Source organism: Panicum virgatum, chromosome 1N (assembly GCF_016808335.1).
Source record: "Panicum virgatum strain AP13 chromosome 1N, P.virgatum_v5, whole genome shotgun sequence".
NCBI lineage: Eukaryota > Viridiplantae > Streptophyta > Magnoliopsida > Poales > Poaceae > Panicum > Panicum virgatum.
In genome coordinates, this window is record NC_053145.1 from 36,234,266 (window position 1) to 36,253,219 (window position 18,954).

An 18,954-nucleotide genomic window follows, 5' to 3' on the forward strand; every position below is an offset into this window, starting at 1 on the left:
TTTCTATGGTTGCATAGTGCAGCGTGATTCGCCGCGCACCAAGGCACGCGCCATCCACTAGTATACACCAAAGTTCTCACAAGTGCTTCTCCTCATAGCAACTCAACCAATAGCGTCTAAATTAGACCTCTAAACGCTAAATGAGGATTGTTCTTATTTTTTAGAGACTTTTAAATTTGTTTCAACTCAAATATTAGCCCTTAGTTCTAACTTGTAATAGAGGGCTAATGGAGGGTGGAGGAAGGAATTTTGAGGCTTCCTCAAAATAAAGGAACTAGTAGAGAGTATGCTGAGTATATCTTGTTTATTTAACCCTATAATTTTTAAAAATTACACAATACAACTGCTAACACTCACAATGCACGTATACTCACCCTAGAGAAACAAGAGTTGCTCTTATTTCACATAATAAAGAGTCATATATTGCATTGCATAACGAGGTACTATTGGACTACTATTGTCCCAGTATGACTGAAAAGAAAGAGTGCCGGAAGAAAGACGACACCACCAGCCCGCCCTTTTGCCTTAATCATGCGTTGTTTGTTCTTTTTTTTTACAACTGCTCGTTCACCGGCAATAGAAAATTACCATTCTTTCTGTTACTGAAATACGGGCCAATAACGTTCGAAGTTACGTTTGCCAAAAAATGGAAAATTAACCGTCTGTCTCTGTACGCTGCAGCTTCGCCACCCTCAGTCCTAGAGATATTAAAATTTTCATCTCCCACACGAAGCGTTTCTTTCGTTCTAAGCAATGTCCGGACAACCAGGGGCGGAGACAAGGGGGCAGACCCCCCTAACGTTGCTGCAACTCTATTGCTAATATTGCTTATTAACAAGATGTGGCCCCCCTGATCTAAATTGGCCCACCCTATGTTTCAATCCTAGCTCCGCCCCTGCGGACAACCATACTGAATGATCCCCCCTGTCGTTTCCAGACCAACCCTAAGTTAAGGGGTGACTTGCTGGATCCTTCTCCGTATTACTCAATTTGAGCTTTTATCTTGATATTGGCAGGAGACTCCTGCCTGGTTTATTTCAAAAAAAAAAAGTGCCAGCACACACTGGCTCCCCTCAATAATATAAAAGGCCCAATTATGACAATCTTTTAATTAATAAAAAGATTACTCAACTCGATAGCTAACAAACTAATTAAATTCATATAGTTTGACAAACAATAGAAATCATGGTGAAGAGCAGACGAGAGATTAATTAAAATACTTTTCCAGCTAACTAATATAAGTACTAGTACTATTGTACTACGACTAGACCTAATCATCATCAAGCAGCCAAGCCACGACGGCAAGGGGCCCCCATGACGGCCTTCGTTAGTGCGTTGGTCGTCATCCGTGGTGGACCCAATACACATGTGTATTCGAGTTCCCGACTAGGTACGAGTGCTCATATTTTTTTAAATTTATTTCAGAATTTAACTAGCGTTATTTTTTTAATGGTAAGTGACGTTTCCATCGATAGCAGATGTATATGGTAATTTTATCAAATTTGGAGAATCTATCAGTTTAGTCTCTCGGAGGTGCTTATAGAGATAGAGTTGCGTGCTGTATTCATAGATGTGAGCATATGTATATGTTTGTAAATATCTACATCTGTACTATATTTCTCAAAACAAAAAGTGCATGCATTCATGTACGCCGAGAGCTCTAGACGTTGCCGATATGCTCATTATATTTCCATCTCAAACAACATGTTTTCTCTGTTGCGGGGTAGCGTGTGCAAATACGGGTATAAATTTTAGCTCACGGATATATGAATACCTAAAGTGTATATCCGCACAGATATTATCCATGGCCATCTTTACGTTTAGGTAAGGGTCTCCATACCACTCGTGGCGAGTGCTATCACGAAATGAGTAGGGATGAGACGTGGGCCTTCTTCGATTAAACGTATTCCACTATTAGAAATTGGGCCAAAGGTCCTGACCAAAAGTATCAGCTGCTGTTGCAGCTGGTACTGATACAACTGTTATCTTTGACCAGCGGTGCTCAGAGGTAAGGGGTTTGGTACCGGATTAAAGCATCACCCGGTACCAAAACTCCCGTATAGGCACCGGTTAGTGCCACCAACCGGTACCAAAAGTACAAAAAGGAATAGGTACCGGTTGGTGGAACCAACCGGTGCTTAAGGAGCGGACAATGGCACCGGATTTTGCCATGACCCGGTGCCGCCAGGTGGCCATCACAAAGGCACCGGTTAGTAACATGAACCGGTGCCCATGCTTTGTGTTTGGCACCGGTTGAAGAGCACCAATCGGTGCCTTTGTGCCCCACTATAAATACCCCGCCCCCTTCCCTCCCTCCAAGCTGTCGTGAACTCACTGTTCATGACAGCTGAGTGAGGGGAGGGGGGCGAATTTTTTCAATTTTTTTAAAAGGTTAGTAATATTGTTTTCAATACTTTAATAAATTAATTTTGTACATGTAGTTAGCATTTGATTTAGTTTATACAAATGATAAATATTTGTAGATGTATTTTGGACCAGATTTATTTTTATGGTATTGTATTATTGTTATATAAATTATTAGGCATAATATAACTATTTATTTATATATAGTTAGGATTTAGATTATTTTATTTTTATATTGGGCATGCATAATATATATATTTATAGTATATAATTTTAATGACACTACAATTTAATTTGTTTTGTAATCAATCATTGATTCATTCAATTTATTATTATTACTTCCAATGTTTATTTAAAAATGATTTATGTTGACACTCGTTTGATGTTAATAAATAAAATGTGAACCCAGATGAGTCGGCAATGGATGTACATGACGGACCGGCGTTCAATGGAGTTCATCGGTGGTGTGCATGAATTCATAAAAGTTGCTGAGAACCACAAGTACGGTGGTTTCGTTCGCTGTCCATGCAAAAACTGCAAGAATGAGAAGGAGTACTCATCATCAAGAACCATCCATAGTCACTTGTTCAGTAGTGGTTTCATGCCGAACTATTATGTTTGGACCTAGCATGGAGAAAGAGGAATAATACGGGATAATAATGAAGAAGAGGACAGGATTACTGACTTTGCAGGCAATTACAGTGCCTTTTTTGATGACACTGCAATGGGTGAGCCTGAAGAAGATGCTGAAGGACACGATGTAGAAGATGATCGGGGTCAGATGCTGCGTGAAGCTGAGTAAGTTTGCGAAACAGAAAAGAAATTGAGATATTTGAAGCGTATGTTGGAGGACTACATAATATTATTGTACCCAAATTGCAAACAAGGCCAAAAGAAGTTGGTACCACATTGGAATTATTGCAATGGAAGGCATCAAATGGTTTGTCTAACAAGGAATTCGAGGAGTTGCTGAAACTTATAAAAAACTTACTCCCTAAGGGTAACACCTTGCTGGAGACAACATACGAGGCAAAAAAAAGGTTATTTGTCCTTTAGGATTAGAGGCACAAAAGATACATGCTTGTCCTAGTGACTGCATCCTATATCGAGGTGAGTATGAAAATTTGGATTCATGCCCTGTATGCAACGCATGCTGGTATAAGATCCCTCGAGATGATCCAGGCAACGTTGAGGGGATGCGTGTCAAGAAGAGGGTGTCTGCCAAGGTGATGTGGTATTTCCCTCTAATACCACATCTGAAACGTTTGTTCATGAACAAAACGAATGTTAAATTGATGCGATGGCACAGAAAAGAACGTAAGCAAGATAATATGTTGAGACACCCTGCTGATGGGTTGCAGTGGAGAAAGGTGGACAGAACATTCCCAACATTTGCAAATGATGCGAGGAATATAAGTTTCGGCTTAAGTACGGATGGCATGAATCCTTTCGGTGAACAGAGCAATGGCCATAGTACTTGGCCTATGACACTCTGTATATACAACATTCCTCCTTAGTTGTGTATGAAGCGGAAATTCATTATGATGCCGGTGCTTATCCCCAGCCCGAAGCAACTTGGTAACGATATAGATGTGTATCTGAAACCACTGATTGAGGATCTTCTATTGTTGTGGAAAGAGGAGGGTGTTCGTATGTGGGATGCGCACGTAGAAGAACATTTTAATCTTCGTGCATTGCTTTTCGTAACCACCAATGATTGGCCAGCACTAAGCAACCTCTCCAGACATTCTAATAAGGATTATAGGGCATGCACCCATTGTTTAGAAGAAACCGACAGCACGTACCTCAAGCACTGTAGGAAGATCGTGTATATGGGTCATCGTCAATTTCTTGCGATCAAGCAACCATTAAGGAGGAGGCATGCTCACTACGGTGGAAAGGCAGATCATCGTACCAAACCTAGGCACCGTTGTGGGAAAATGGTGTTTGAAATGATCAAAGATATAAAAGTAGTATTCGGAAAAGGACCTGGCAGCAGATCAGTGCAGAGTGATGACGGACGTGCACCTATGTGGAAGAAGAAGAGTATTTTTTGGGAGTTACCTTACTGGGAACTGGAAGTCTTAGAGGTCTGCCACGCAATTGATGTGATACACCTAATAAAGAATCTTTGTGTGAACCTTCTAGGCTTCCTTGGTGTCTACGGTAAGCCAAAGGATACATTGGAAGCGTGGCAAGATCTTCAACGTATGAAACAACGGGCCGCCCTACATCCAGAAAAAAGGGATAAAGGACATCATTACCTAGGTCCTGCGTGCTACACTCTTAGTAAGGAAGTGAAGCAAAGTATGTCCGACTATTTGAACAGTATCAAGGTACCATCAGGCTACTCTTCAAACATAAAGAGGCTACTGAATCTGAAAGAGAAGAAATTCGCACACGTAAAGTCCCATGACTGTCACGTGTTGATGACACAATTAATTCCAGTTGCACTTAGAGGTATTCTACCAGCTAATGTTCGAGCAACAATCATAAATCTATGCGCCTTTCTCAACACAATTTCTCAGAAGGCAATCGATCCATCGAGTTTAAGCAGGCTACAAAGGATGTTGTCCAAAGTTTAGTTAGTCTTGAGATGATATTTTCTCCATCATTCTTCAATATTATGACGCATCTTCTAGTTCACTTAGTCAAAGAGATTGGTATTCTTGGTCCTATTTTCATTCATAATATGTTCCCTTTTGAACGATACTTTGCAATCCTAAAGAAATACGTTCGTAATCGGGCTCGTCCAGAAGGAAGCATTGCGAAGGGTTATGTCACAGAGGAGGTCATTGAGTTTTGTGTTGACTATATGGAAGAACTCTGCCCAATTGGGATTCCAGTATCACGTCATGAGGGGCGGCTGATTGGAAAGGGCACACTTGGAAGAAAATCAGTAAATGCCACAGATCATGCCACATTGAGCAAAGCACATCTCACAGTTCTGCAACAATCAGTCTTGGTGGCTCCATACATAGAGGAGCACATGCAAATTGTGTGAAGTATGTACCCTTTGAAGTCTGAGACATGGATTACAAAACATCATAACGATACCCTGGTTGCAGAAGGAAGTCATGGCCAACGATAAAATTCATGAGCAGCTAGCTTGGCTGGCCGGGGTCCGGCAAATTCAATCATGATGTACCAAGGATATGAAATTAATAGTTACACATTTTATACAAGAGCCCAAGATAACAAGAGCACCAATCAAAATAGTGGTGTTCGTATAGATACCACTGACTCTAGTGGCCAAACGAACTCATATTTTGGTTACATTGAAGAGATCTGGGAACTCGACTATGGGCCGCTGAAGATCTCTCTATTTTATTGCCAATGGGTTAAACTGACAGGAAAAGATGTTGATATCGACGAGTACGGAATGACAACAGTAGACCTCAAAGAGCTTGGCTATCGAGACGAATCATTCGTCCTAGCTAAGGATGTCACTCAAGTTTTCTATGTGCAGGACATGTCTAGCAAACCGAAAAGGACAAATCTAGAAATAAATCAAGTTTTCTAGGTGCAGGAGATGAGCCAAAGCGCCACATTGTTCTGGCAGGCAAAAGAAAATTGTGGGAGTTGACTACGTCACAGATGAAGAAGAATATTCTTTTAGTCGAAGAGGAGGCTCCCTACGCACGTCATGATCACAATGAAGGGACGATTGTAAAGAGAACCATCGTTAATATTCCATTAGTTGAATGATTATATATTGTAATATTTCTCTATTTTATTGCCAATGGGTTAAACTGACAGGAAAAGATGTTGATATCGACGAGTACGGAATGACAACAGTAGACCTCAAAGATCTTGGCTATCGAGACGAATCATTCGTCCTAGCTAAGGATGTCACTCAAGTTTTCTATGTGCAGGACATGTCTAGCAAACCGAAAAGGACAAGTCTAGAAATAAATCAAGTTTTCTAGGTGCAGGAGATGAGCCAAAGCGCCACATTGTTCTGGCAGGCAAAAGAAAAATTGTGGGAGTTGACTACGTCACAGATGAAGAAGAATACAACAAGGTTGAAGACATGACTCCCTTCGCAGTGCAGGTTGACACAAGTATTCTTTTAGTCGAAGAGGAGGCTCCCTACGCACGTCATGATCACAATGAAGGGACGATTGTAAAGAGAACCATCGTTAATATTCCATTAGTTGAATGATTATATATTGTAATATTTTCCGTGAACATTATCAGATTTGTTATGCAATAAATTGATTTACTAGGCAAGTAATTGATTTACTAGGCAAATAAATAATTTATTATTCACAGAATATAATTATTAGGCAATTAACAAATTTACTAGGCAATTAAGTGATTTATTAGACAATTATATTATTTATTGGGCAATTATCGGATTTACTAGACAATTATAACATTTATGGAGCAATTAAGTGATTTATTAGACAATTATATTATTTATTGGGCAATTATCAGATTTACTAGACAATTATAACATTTATGGGGCAATTAAAAGAAAACTCCTTTGGTACCGGTTGGTAGTTTCAACCGGTACCGAAGGCTTTTTTTGTCAAAAAAAAGGTGCTTTGGGCAGGAGTCGAACCCAGTCTTCCTCGCTCAAAATACGTTGGAGCGGGCCATCAGTCCAGATAAAGGGAAAAGAGGCCTTAGGCACCGGTTTGTTTCCCTCACCCGGTGCCAAAGGGTATTTCATTTCCCGCCCGTTGGGGACCTAAGGCACCAAGTGAAACAGAAACCGGTGCCTAGAGATATATTAAGACACCGGGTTAGACTTTAACCGATGCCTAAGGCTGCCATAGGTACCGGGTGATGTTTTCACCCGGTACCAAAGGTCCTGCCTATATAATCCATCCCCTTCTTCTTCCTCGCCTAAGTCCTCATCTGGATTGCCTCCGCCGCCACTGCGTCGTCGTCAACCTCCCCGATCCTCGTGCCGCCGTCGCCGTCCTTCGCCGCGCACTGCCGCATAGTCGTGTCGCCATTCTTCTCCGCGCTCGGTCCGGCGTCGTTCGCCCGCGCAGGTGGCCCCGCCCCTCCTCCGCCCTCGCCCGCGCCGACGTCTTCGTCGACGTCGACTCCGGGCGATTCCGCGCGCCCGGCCCGGCTGGGGAAACGCCTGAGCGCGCCTTCTTCGTCCTCTCCGGTGCTCGCGCCGTCCTCGATCGCCCTCCCAGCGCACCTCGACGCCGCGCGCGGCCCCCTCCCCTGCGACGGCGAGCACCTCGACCCCGCCCCCCTCCACCGCGTCGCCGAATCGCCCCCCAACACCGCGCGTCTCGCCCCCCTCCACCGTCGAGAAATGCCCCCGCGCTGATGACGTAAGGAATGGCGGCGCCGCCGCTCGCCGCCCCTTTGTTCCTTAATTGTTTTATTTATATATTAGTTTGTTGTATATATGTATATTTAAATAATTTCTATATAATTAGTTTGTATTATATATGTATATAGTATATAATTAGGTATATAGTATATAATTTATGTATATTAGTTTGTATAATTAGATAGAATTTAGTTTCTAGTATTCAGATAGAATAATGCTTTTAACTATTAATATTAGATAGAATTTTTTAAATAATTTTTTAATTGAAGAGTGAATAATGCTTTTAGCTTCTAGTATTAGATACAATATTTTTTTTAGATTTTATTACATTTATGTATAATTTTATTACAATGTATAATGTATAATGACGACGAGTAATGACAACATGTGTAATTTAGATGTACTTGTATTCAAAGAATTTAATTTACCAAGTATGTACTATTTTATTTTGTAATTCTTAATTACATGTATTGCATTTGTAATTTAGATTGATTTAAATTAATTCTCGAACTCGAACCCGTTTGTATTCGATCTCTAACTCACTCACGCATTCACTGACCCTCGACCCCGATCCTCAACCCCGTTCATCGATCCGGTTCCTCGAACCCGTTCGTACCACAATTGTATAAGGTATCGACCCTCGACCCTCAACCCCGTTCCGACCTGGTTCCCCTCTCTCTCTCTAACACACTCTAACACAATTGTACACTCGTGCTTCAGTTCTGGATGGTCACAGACTCTAAATATTTTTACGGTTTCAGTTAAGGATGGACCCCTTCGGTGATGACGAGGCCGCCAGGCAATACATGTTGAACGCAATAAACGAAGATACGAGGGCCAACACCACCCAGCCAATTGGTGAAGAAGATGCACGGACAACTGATTCCTTCCTAATATGTCTGGAGATGCCGATGAAGAAGATGACTTTGCGCCGCCGTCCAATCATCAGTAGCACGTTCCAGTACGTATCTTAATTATATATCCATGGTGACTTCGGTAGATTAGTTTTGCGATTAATATATCTTTTCTGTAATTTAGTCGACTCCGCATCGACTTCGTTGAGCCAATCAAAAGAGAGACGCCGGCCAACCAAGAAAATGGAGGGAAGACAGGTCGTCATAGAAGTGGATGCAGAGGGCTGTCCAAGTGCTCCAGAGGCTGCTAGCACAAAATTTGTCTACCAATGTGGGGTTATTGTTCGGGCCAGAATTCCGATCACCACAAGACTATGGAAATCGAGCAAACCAGAAGAACAGCAACACGCCGTGCCTCCACATCATAAGGAAATGTTATGGACAGAATTCAAGGATATGTTCACTCTTCCTGAAGGAGTTGACCAAGAACTTGTGAAGAAATGTGCCTTGAAAAAGATGGCCCTTGCCTTTGCAACTTTCAAGAAAAAGTTGTACAACAATTACATCAAGAAGGATAAGGAGCCGAACTAAGACGATCTTCCTCAGGTTAAACCATACTGGGAGGAGTTCAAACAATACAAACTATCACAGGAAGCCCAAGGAAAATCCCAACAGGCCAAGGCGAATGCAGCAAATAAGAAGTACAGCCACCACCTTAGGGCTGGCGGGTACAATAAGGCAGTAAAAAAATGGCACAAGATGGAGCAGGACCTTATGGACAGAGGCATCAGGCTGGCGACTTGGGATTAGCTAGATAGATCCAAGTGGTGGTTATTTGCTAACGGCGTGACACTAAACCAGTGGGATGGAATTTTGGTCGTGCCAGAGCATATGCAAGAAGTGTCCCGCGATCTGGTCACAGCAATAGATGAGGCCCAACAAGAAATATTCCAGCCTCAAAGGGAGAATGATGAACTGACCAGGTCATTGAAGAATCCCGAACACCCTGGACGAGCCCGCGGCATCGGCATGGTCCCATGGAAAGTTGCTTGGGCCGGAGATTCCTCTTACAAGACTCACCGAAAGAACAAAGCCGAACAAGAAGAGAAACTCCATGCCTTACAAGAAGAGGTGAGCAGGAAGGTTGCGCCCGGATGTTGTGATAAACCTAGACAACTCACCAAAACCGAAAAAATTACCCTCGGACTATGATCGTACTCTGACAAATGTGAAGAAATGTGAAGAAAAAAATATGGCAAGACCATTCCTCAGCTTGGCACACAACAAAAAGAACTCGAGTCTCTCCGGGTGCCAGGGTTGCTAGTCCTACACTCGGCGGACGACAACACCAGGCGGACCTACAGGCGGCTATATTTCTTTCTGAAACTTGATTAACGCTAGAGCAGGCAATAGGGCAAGAGGAGGCGGATATCCCTGTCGCTCCCGTTTTTACTCCATTCGAGCATAGAAAACCTTTTGTCACTGAGGAAGAGGAGAAAAGTCTAGGCACACAGATGTTCAATTTGCATAGATGGTACCTGCGAATGTCGAATGACGAAAGGGAAAATGTTTTTAGTCAAGTATTATGACCATGATTTCTTCCGCGGGGAGGACGATTTTTGGGTGTATTTCAAAGATTTATATCACATTTACCATCAACAAGCCCTCGACGCCTCTATCATCACCATTTGGGTTCTGTAAGTATCACTTACCTCTACATTAATACTTTTTGTTAACAAAAACATAATTATCTGTGTACATTATATAAATTCTATTCTACCATTTAGACAGGAGATTCAAAGAAGCCGAAGACATGGATGGCACGATCACATCGGCTTCATGGCTCCGTTGCTAGTCAACCAGAAAATGCTCAACGAAAATTACAAGGACACGTGCCAAAATATGTACGATTCGTTGACTAGACAAAATTATAAATCCTATATATACATACCATATAACTATGAGTAAGCCTTGGTCGACTCAATCCTCTGTTATATTTCTAAATAAATACTAAGTCGTCTAATGCATGTATGTATATATCTTATCTATATCTGCAATTATCATTGGATTTTACTCATACTTTCCGTAGAGACCGGCAGTCTTGTAGTGTTTGACTCAATGAGAAATCCAAAGTCCGCAATCCAACATATCATAGACCCCTTGAACAGGTAAGTTCAGTTTGCACAATCAAATACTTTTTCTGTTAATAACAATTCTTGAATATCAAACTTAACTTTGAGCGCGGGGTTTGGAAAAAATTTGTGAAAACGAACAAAGGACGTGGTCAATGGAGCTCCGAACTGAACGTTAAAATGGATTATCTGGTATGTTGATTCACAAAGATTTGTCTAATTAAGTAATCCCAATTTTATTCTAAATCGAGTAATTTATTTGTTTCTCCTTAGGTATGGGAGACAAAAATAAGGAACTGATTGGTGCGGGTACTACGTATACAACTTCTTGCACATCATGTATCCATGCGTGAAGCCTACTACGGAGGACAAAAGAGTACGTTCAAACCATTCACTATTACATTTTCATAATTATACTAACGCACATGATGTTAATATATCAGTCCTTTTTTCCTAAATGATAGATGTCTCAAATGGGGGATGAATGTTATTCTACGGATCGGATCAATGCTGTGTGCGAGTAGCTCGCCGGATTCATTTTGAACGAGATCCTGGATCCTAGAAGCGAGTTCTACCACAACAGTCACATACATAGAGGACTTCCATCGATGTCCTGAGGGGCCCAGTAGTTGGACTACAAATATGACTTGTACATTTGCAAAAATATTTCTAATCGTGATGCCTTGATGTTAGTATATTTGTAAATATATTAGTTTACCTAATTAGCTTAATTATATGCTCGTATTTGACTTTTAGTTAGTTCCAAATATTATGTGAAATCGAACACGTATGACCAATGAACGTATAGTACTATAGAGCTCGAGTGCGCTTAGTAATTATAAAAAAATAAATAGTAATAAATAAAACAAATAAAATTAAATTTGGGGAAAATAGGGAAACCTTATTGGTACCGGTTGGAAAGACCAAGCGGTACCAAAAGAGCTGCCAGCTTGCGTCAGCGTGGCAGCCTCTGTGATACCGGTTGGTATTTCCAACCGGTACCAATGGATGCCTAAGGCACCGGTTGAAAAATCCGGGGTCTTTAGGTCACGCCAATGGTCTCGATTTAGGGGAACCGGTTGGAAAACCGGTGCCTAAGGCCGTTTCCGACCGGTTCCCAGGGTTGTTTTCTAGTAGTGTTTGCGGCACAGGTAAACTATTATTAAGAGCACTCCCCACTTTCTATTTTTTTTTCATCTCGACTCGCCCTACCATACTACCACCAGGCCGCACGAGCGGGGACCGCTCTCGAACCTTGACACTTTGCTTAGTGGCGGAGTTAGAATTAAAATCGGCGCTGCTAGCGTCCGGACGTCCGATGCAAACATCTCCCATCGGACGGTCCATGCAACATACAAGAATAGCTTTTGCAACATAGAAATATAACATATGCAACATTAAAAATCAGCATTTGCAACATCAAAAAGATGTTAAAATATTTTATTATCCATCCATCAGTGATGAGAAAAAAATTCGCCGCAACATATGTTTCATGTTACATTGAACATTATAAATCTTACATTGAAAATACAACATTCAGTTAAAACACTTGCAACATGCATATAAAACACGTGCAACCTCACAACATCCGGATCTACTTTTACAATATCTGTATGCAACACTTGCAACATTGTTCTAAACATTTAAAACACGTGAAATATATGCTTGCAACATGCAATAAACCCTAGAAAATAAAGATCAAATAAAGGAGGATGGCGAGCCGGGTAGCTCGCGCCACCAAGGGAGCTCGCCGTCGGGAGTCGCACCGCCAGAAGGTCGCGCCATCGGGGGATCAGCTCGCGAGGGCTCGTGCGCCGCCGTCTCGGAGATTTGTCGTGGGGCTGCACCGCCGGCAGGGGAGCTCGAGCTCCGGCGCGGGCTGTGCCGCCGGCGGAGCAAGCTGGAGCTCCGCCGTGAGCCGCGCCGCTGGCCAGGCGAGCTCTCCCCTTGCGCCTGTGCCCGTGCCCAGCCACACAAGCTTCGTTGCGTGAGCCCCGAGCTCTGCTTCCCCTGCGCCGGCGTGGCCGCAGCCGTCAGAGGAGCTGGCAGAGCAGTCTGGTGGAGCTCCGCGTAAAGACAGGCGCTGCTGAGAAGGACGGGAGCAGGCCCTGGCTACTGGGAAAGGGAGGGAGCAGGCACTGGCGTGGGGGTGTCTATTCTTAACTCGTGCGAATTAACCTGGAGCTATCGCAGAAGCTTTTTCGGTGCCGCGCCCCCACCTCCCCTGGCTCCGGCGCCGCCACCAGCGCATCCGCCGCCGTCCTCCGCCGCAGCCGACCCTAATCAGCTCGGATCCGCGCTCCCCCGTCCGGTGCCGGCCCACCGCATGTCTCCCCCACCGTCGACTGCCGCCGGCGTCCCCGCCATCGACCGCCGCCGCACAGCAACTCGCCGCCGCCGCCGGGCTTCTCTGCTCTCCTCCCCCTCTTCTAAGGCCGCCGGTGGCTAGCGCCGCCCCCAGCAACCCCCACCCAAAATCCGGCGGCCATCACCGCGGCGAGCTGGAGGAGGAAGAAGAACAGTCACATGGGCCCACCTGCAGCGACTGTTCTGCCCCTTCTGCGACGCATCGGCGCGCAGCAGCGCGCGCAATGAATAGACGTGCCCCTGGCGTGGCTGCTGGGAAAGCAGGCGTAGGGCGAGGAGGTGGACGCGTGGTGCTGATAGTCACGTGGCATGTCCAGCAAGCGTCCGAAATTTTTGTTGCGTCGGGCGTCCGCTTTGAAGCATTTCCGAAATAAAATCTACCTACGAGGAAGTCTCGAAATGGCGGAGGGCGAGGAACCGTGAAGGCAGACAAGGTCGACGAACCGACAGATGACCACGGCTTCGTACGTCAACTTTTGACGATTCAGCTTCAGGGATTGGCTGACCGTCCAAAAGTCCACGGGAGCATCTCCAGCAGATAACTTATCTTTTATATCTTATATATTTTCTCTCTCCATCATAATAATACTATTTATATTTTTAGTAGCTAGTGATGTAGTAGATTACTCAAATATTTTTAGTAGCCAGTGATGTAGTAGATTACTCAAAGGATAGGGGAGTGAGTAATCCTCCTACATTTGAGCAAGAGAGAGATGTGTTCTGGTGAGCACAAAAAAATTTAGATATTGCCAATGGAATTGGTAATTTGCTGAGCACCATCCATTACCAAAAGAACATATTTCTAGTATTGGTGAGAAAGATGAGTAATTTGCTGAAGATGCTCTAAATATTTTATCTTCCTCGTCCTCCAGTTTCCAACTGAACCCTCTGTTTCCACTATGGCCGAACCTCGCAGGAACTGATGCCAGAGTATTCATCGACCACCAGGTATGGCAGCTGTGATGGCTCGCCATATTGGTGGCTCCGCTACTGTGCTAATACCCAGCTTCTTATCGCTGGATCGCTGTCATCCTGTATTTCTGTGCTCGTCCGGCACACACAGCTACGCAGGAAATTAAACGACATCCCCACTATTCCGCCTTCCCGTTCCTAGTCCCTTGTCGCAAAGTGCAGTAGCGACGAACTTGCGAGTCACAGTCGGTGACCCCGTTGGCCGTCGCCACCGCTAACGGCGAGCTCCCTTGCCTTGACTGCTTGACAGTTGACACAGCCTGTGCAGGTGAGTTTGACGTGAATGTGATCTCAATTACTGGTTGTGAATCAAATTTTGACAGTCCAGCTCTAGCCGAAACAACACTATTTATTCTTGTATAGATGATGCATCCAATGTTACAGAACAGGAGTCATTCGGTTCAATTATTTTTTATCTGTTATTGATCAGGCTATTTTTTTCATTTACCAAGAGATTTCAAGATTGTCAAGGGTATGAAAAAACTTTTCATATATAAACTGCGCTTGTTGGACGATAATAATATGATGGCTGCTTTTGTCAATCTTGAGAATGCAATTAGAAGTGGAGAGAAAATTGTATAAAATGATACATGCTGAATTTACTTTATCGTGTGAAGTACTGAAGTTGTGGCTTGGCCCAAATTTCTGTGTACCACCCATAGACTCGCTTGCTTTGGGGGCACGTGACGAAACTAGTACCGTGGACCCCGAGGGCGTTTGTGTTGGGCCTCGGTGAAAGTCTAAGTTGGGCTTCAGTAAATGAGGCGACAGATTTTTCTTCTAGCCAAGGCCCAAGGCATCATGCCCATGTCGTCGTGGACTCGTTGTGTGCCTGGTGGTGAATCCAATCCGCTCCATGGCAAATTGCTCCTGTGAACCTCTGAGGGACGGGCAAAAGGCGTGTCAGGTGGCACTCGAGTGGCAACGCGGCCGATGATTGGCACCGATGCGGCGCACGTGCCCCCTTTCTCGTTCTTTGAGAGCAAAGCATCATGGCATGGCGTACGCATCTCCTTTTCTCCGGACTGGCTGCCAAAACCTGCACGTACCGAGCACCCGACCCGTCGTCATCATCGCAGCACTACCACCAGCACGGCACACCGGCACACGGAGCAGTAACGCGTAGCGTGGGCCGGGTAACAATTTGTTTCTTTTTTTACTCCTGACCTGACCTGACCAAGGCCTTGATTAGCATTCTACAAAAATAGTGCGTATGTTTTTCGAAAAAAGAATCTCTTATGCATGAAGTACTAAATAAAATTTATTTGTAAAATCTTTTTATGGATGAGTGTAATTTTTCGCGACGAATTTAATGACGGTAATTAATTGATGATTGGCTACAGTAATACTACAGTCACTAGCGCGGAGTTCTAGAATTAATTTTGTAAACTGTTTTTATTTGACACCGTAATTAATGATCAAAATATCACTATTTATTAGCACGCAAAAATTCAGTGCGAACCAAACCAAACCAAACCAGGCCCAGCCACGGAGGGGAGGCGGCCGGCGGTGCACGCACTGGCGCACATGCACCGCAGCCGGCAGCGCGGCTCGCCCGCCCCGAGCGCCCCGCGGTGGACCACGACGAGGCTCCCCGATCCGGCCGGGATCCCCCACGACCCCACCAAGGAGGGTCTGGAGCGCGCGGGCGGAGCAGACGAGGGAGGCTGGCGGAAGTGAGTCGGGCGCGGAGGCGAGCAGACAGCAGAGACCGGTCGCGAGCGCCGGAAAGGCAAGGCAGGCGGGGGAGGAAGCGGCGGCCCAATCCGAGGGTACGCGCGGGCGCGGCGGCGCTTTTTCTCGAAAGGAGGGGGAGACGGGCGGCGGAGGACGCGACGGAGCAGACGATCGGAGGCGGGAAAGAGAACCCGCGGCGCACATGCCCCATGGCCACTGCTGGCACCCGCCGAATCGATCGATGGCCTGCGAGGCTGCGACCAGGCTGAGGACCCAATCATAACAGATTCCCCCCACTTGAGGGCCGTCCGGTCCGGTCCCGGCCTGTCCTCTGCCGGTGTCAGCGCGCGCGGGGGGCTCCTCTTCCCCTGGCCGGCTGGCCCCCTCCCTCTGGTGGCTGCAGAAGATCCGCGACCCACGCCCCACCCACGTGCGCGCGCGGGACGGGAGGAGGAGACACCCGCCGCCGCTGGCCGCTCGTTAGATTTCACGGACGCTGGGGAGTGGGGACGGGAGGGGCGCCACGCGGGCGGCACGCCCCGCCGGTTTTGTTCCTGCTCGTTCTGCGCCCCGGGGACGTGGAGGGACGGAGAGCTGGGGGGTTCCCTGGTCCCGGGGCACGCGGTGGGGCCAGCCCAGGCGGGCCACGGCGACACGGGTAGGTAGGTAACCCAACCCATCCAGCGGCCTAGTGAGCTGTGACGTGTGCTCCGCTTCCACTTCCGCTTCCGGTTTCTCCTTCCCCGTGGAAGAGAAAAGCAGGGCTTTCTTGTCGCAAACACAACGCCGCGGGTCCTGTTTTTATTATTTTTATTGTATTAAGGTGGAAGAGTACTGCTTATTAAATAGGGAAGTCCTTGGGTTCCAAACTTCCAACGGAGAAGTTAGTCCGGCCGGCCGGCAGCCATTTATAAGTTTTTATAAGTGCTCTACTGTTCTCACTCTCACTCCCCCCATGCAACCGATCAAATCTCAACGGTGTCCGGTGTCTACCATCTTTTCCTTATTAATTTGACTAAGGAACATGGCAGGTTTTGTGAGCACAGATAAAAAACATTTTTATTGTAATTTCATTGCTCCGTATAGCATTCCTCTTATTTTTCACAAGAACGTAATTGCCATTTTCTTGTAGTGTGTATATAGTATAAAACCATCGTTCAAAACTATTATGAGCTACTGGTATTCCTATAACTGCAATGTGAAGATATACAGATAGCCACATGTACATATAGCATATATGGATTTTTGACATTTAGTCTTGCAACTTCATCTCGTCAATCGTCATCTCTATTATTGCAGCTGTCCTTTTCCATCTAATGCTATTCTAGAGAACTAATGGTGCAATCAGCATCTTCAATTATCATGCATTATAGTTTTATAACTCTACAACATCTCCTCAACCACTAATTTAATGGATATGAGATGCACTGATTCGCTTGTTATCCTATGAGGGGAAGGGGCTATACTAAAATATCTTAATCAGAGTAAATTTAATTTGCACACATCCTAATTAAATAATTTTTAGTTTCAATCATTAAGACTCCATAACATTATATTTCAGATATATAACAACTCTGAAACTAGCCCGACAAGATATCCATAGGGTAAAATTGTCTATGTCATTCAATTACTATTTTCTAATAAAGTTTGAGCGGAATTGTAGTGTTGCGACATATGATTCCGGACCTACTGTAATAAAAACATTGAGAAAGTTTCGTAAAGTGATCGATCATTTTTTATGAGTATGTACATATAGCATTTCTTATCACAAATTCCAACTACAAAAAATGATTTATTGTGACCATTTTTAGCACCTCTAAAGCGGGCACAAAAAATAACCATCTCTGTTAATGACCAATATTAACTGAGGCAATCATTTCTCATTAATCGAGGCGGTTAAAGAAATTACCTCGCAAAATCAATTAACAGAGGCTGCCTCTGCTAATACTCTTATTTTCGGAGGCGGTCCTCTTATAAAAACATACCTCGTTTAATGGACTGAGCACAATAAAAGTCCATATGAATCCGGTTGCCGATAAAAATATATAAATGAATCAAACCCTAACCAACTCCACACTCTCCCTCCCTCCCTCCCTTTCCTGCTCACACACGGCGCAGTGGATCTCTGCTCACACTTCACACACACTCTCTCTCCCTCCCTCCCTCACTCTAGCTCCTTTCCCTACGGTGGATCTGGCGGGCCGCGGGCGGCGACGACGGCGCAGATGGGCTCGGTGGGCCCGTGATTGGCTCAGCAGGCTTTTTTATTTTGTTGTTTTTTCTATTCGATTAACAGAGGCGGGTAGACATCCGCCTTTGAAAATGCTTCATTTACAGAGAGATTTGCTCAGAGGCGATTGAGATTGCCCGCATCTGAAATTTTTTTTCAACCATCTCGGAAAAGATTATTGTAGTAGTGCATCATGGAGTATTAGATTGTCGCCTAAAGGCATTTTCACCCACGCACTAGCATGCCCGTGGTATACTATGGGGTTGTTTAGTTCCAAAAAAAATTCTATAGTATCCAACATATGCATGAAGCATTAAATACATTTGAAAAAAATAATTAATTACACAATTTAACTGATTAGAATGAGATGAATCTTTTAAGACTAATTAATCCATGATTGGAGATTAATTATCAAATAACAACGAAATGTGCTACAGTACCCGAACCCAAATTTTTTCACCAACTAAACACCCCTATATGAATATGATGTGCAGCTATACTGATGGTTGCATGGATAAAACAACATAGGTGGATTTATTCTTTAATATTTATCCTACAATTTTGAATAGCCAATTGCCATATCCACTATTGCAGGCTTTCTTTTGCATCTAGTGCTATCTTGTACAAGCATTTAGTATATCTATATATCATGCATCTAGTTTTATAATTTTACAGCATCACCTCAACCACTCTAAAACCTCTTAGCCACTACAATTATGTAGGCAAAAAACTACGGAAAGGCTTATTTTTTTTGCAGTAAGTAATACATAGACATCCAATGAATATTTTTCGTTTGAATTATTAAGACTCCATAATCTTTTGCTCGATTTGTTGATATTTAAGGTAAGTAACAACTCAACGTCCATATAGTAGAAATGTCTATGTCATTTAATTATTATTTTTCTTATAAAGTTTGAACCGAATTGTAGCCTTATATGATTCCGGACCTACAGGCTACAATATTCAAAATACTGATAAATTTTTTTCCAGATCATCATAAAACATTAAACCCCGGGCCAAACCATGGTACTATCTGCTCCAAAACGAGAGAAA